The following is a 2,858-nucleotide window of genomic DNA, read 5'->3' on the forward strand; positions in this document are numbered from 1 at the left end:
TTATACATGCACATGGATGGGTTAATACTAGGAATATCAGCTAAGGTTCAACCAAATGTCTTCTTGTGCTTTTTCAGCACCTGCAACAACTTCTCCTCTTGATCAGCATCAAGGGAGGTAGAAACAATAACAAGAAGCTTCTCATCATCCTCTAAGTATGCATACTTGAGGTTTTCAGACAATGGTTTAAGCTCCAATATAGGTGTCTGCAAAATAGATGGAACAAAAATAGCAGACAAAAATTCTGCAGCCTGCATCTGAACAAGTAAATCCAACTATTGTAAGATGTCTACAACAATTGGGTTAGTGCAATCAGATTCTGCAACATTTGGGTCAACTAAAATATGCAGAAACTCATCAATACAAGAATTACACATTTCGGAATCAGTGCATGTATGACAAGTGTATGAGTCTATTAATGACATATAATCAAAATCATTAAGAAAATCAGAGATATGCTCATTAGTTAAATTATAAAGTAAATCAATATGAAACACAAAATGGTTCTCAGATGGATGTTTCATATCACCAAAATATTAAATCGGACCACAATATTAAGCAGATACAACCCTGGTTGAAGGAATCATCTGAATCTTAGATGGTATGATCATTAATAACCTCATCCCTTAATATCCTCTCACGTGGGATTGGAGGTGGTTCAGCCATATTTTCAGAATGCTCAGAATTAAAGTATGCAACAGATTGCACAGAAGCAGCAGAGTGCACAAAAACAATAGAATGCACAGAAATAGTAGAATCAGTATATCTATCACGTAGATTAACACCATGATGAAAAGGTTCACTATCTAAATTTAAATTCCTAACTTGTCTAACCAACCTATGAAATGTTCTATCAAATTTCAGGATTTATTGAATGTAAAGAGTCGAGATTTTCCCTAATCATGCACTAAATGCAACAGTAACAACCATGTCGGGCAGTAAGTGAAATACATGTTAAATTTTAGTAAACAACCACCACTTTGCATCAATAAAATCCTAATACTATAGGAAACATCCGCAAAAAGTTTGAACACAAAAGTCAAAGCCTAACTAATTTAACTAAATACAACAAACTCAAAACAATTGGAAAATAAAACTTGTAAAATAAGAAAGAAATAGTAAAAATACTTTTTTGTAAAATAAGAAATAAAATTTCTACTCCAAATGCATATATAATATGTCTAATTCTGATTAACACTTCAAAAGTTATGCCCAAAATAGAAAATTAACAGCAAAACTAATCACTACTTGTTTGTATCTCACAACCAGCAGCAAGATGACGGACTATGATGCATCCAATATTCAATATGTGATGAAAGAAGTGTGAAAACAAAGTTTCATGCAAAAATTTCAACCACAACTAAATTAACATGCAATTTTTGAAACCCAAAACATAATGCTTATTCTAAGACACACACTAAACTATACTAAGAACCTTTGACAAGAACCGATAATCCCTGGCAGCGACGCCAAATTTGATCGAGGTCGTACCCGATATAAATAATATAACAATTAATAACTGTAGTAATAGGGGGAGTCACAAGGTGGTCTGATGGTGAAGAGGGTGGTCGTAAGTAATGAAGTGTATGAGGTTGTGGGTTCGAGTCCTAGCATCCCAAAAAATGGGGTGGTTAGATGGTAAGGTGTAGGAGGTTGAGGGTGAAATCTCATCCACAATAAAATACATTTTATTTAGCTGTAGAGATACAACTTTCTCACTGTGGCTTAGCGGAAGGAAATTTACTCAGAAGAGCAAAAAATGCAACTCTTAGCTGTCAAATTCGCTCAGTCAATGACAACTTTTATGTCTCAAAGCATTGTAACGGTGATAGTGATGATGAAGCCACTAACCCCGATCTCAAAATTCCATTTTTCTCCACTCCTACCAATCTTGAACTAAAATACTGGCTACACAGCTTGAGAGATCTTGAACTAATTGTCTTGGATGAAGGAAGATGATTGCACACTTTGTTGACTGACATAACCACTAAGATACTTTGTTGCCTACAATTTGATTTTCGTTTTGATATTTTTAGGCAATAAAGAGTCAAAGTGATTGTTGGGATACGAATGTCCTGTCATTTAGGCACTTATCTAATATTTGATATGCTTATCAAGTAATAGATTTTCATGATGCAGATGGATTACACCAACAATACAATTAGTTTCTTCCATGAAAATCCAGAGATGACATCTTATGAGTTATGGTGAGATTTAGAAGAATTGTTATTTAGGGGAATATGACTGATGAAGAGGATTTTACACTGAAGAAATACAGCATACAGAGTTGAAACATTTCTAGTGAGATTTTACATGTTAGTGATCCCAAAAACATATCTATTTATTGTTATTGTTATACTCATCCTATCCAATAAGGAATTGTCACTCAAATATATTTACAAGAGACTATCTTTAGACCAAGATCAATGAATCTACAATGTGATTTTGCTTTGCAAGCAACAGGTCAAACGAATATGAGAAACTGATTTGCAAAGTTTGTTATGTTTTCTTCAAATCAGCACCATATTGTGTTGTGGTTTTGGCCGTAATCTTTGCAGCAACAATGCGGTTGCAACTGTGGCGGCATTAACTGCTTTTTCCCACAATTACCCTTAATTATAGTAAACACAATGTATCTGCAACTGCGATTAGTGAGAGAGCAGTGTAGAGAACTAGAGTTAGAATTAACATTAGACCTTTCCATCTGATGAAGGAAGATTATCAGTTTTCAAGGTAGCGGAAGAAGAGGTAGACACCGAATTTGTGCCTCTGGAAGGAGAAGAGGGAGGAGAAGGAAGCTTCTTCGGCATCATCTGTTCCCAATATGCCTTAGGTAACCTTGACCCTTCTGATAGAAC

The sequence above is a fragment of the Lupinus angustifolius genome, unplaced genomic scaffold (genome assembly GCF_001865875.1).
Source record: "Lupinus angustifolius cultivar Tanjil unplaced genomic scaffold, LupAngTanjil_v1.0 Scaffold_11_9, whole genome shotgun sequence".
NCBI classification, from domain to species: domain Eukaryota; kingdom Viridiplantae; phylum Streptophyta; class Magnoliopsida; order Fabales; family Fabaceae; genus Lupinus; species Lupinus angustifolius.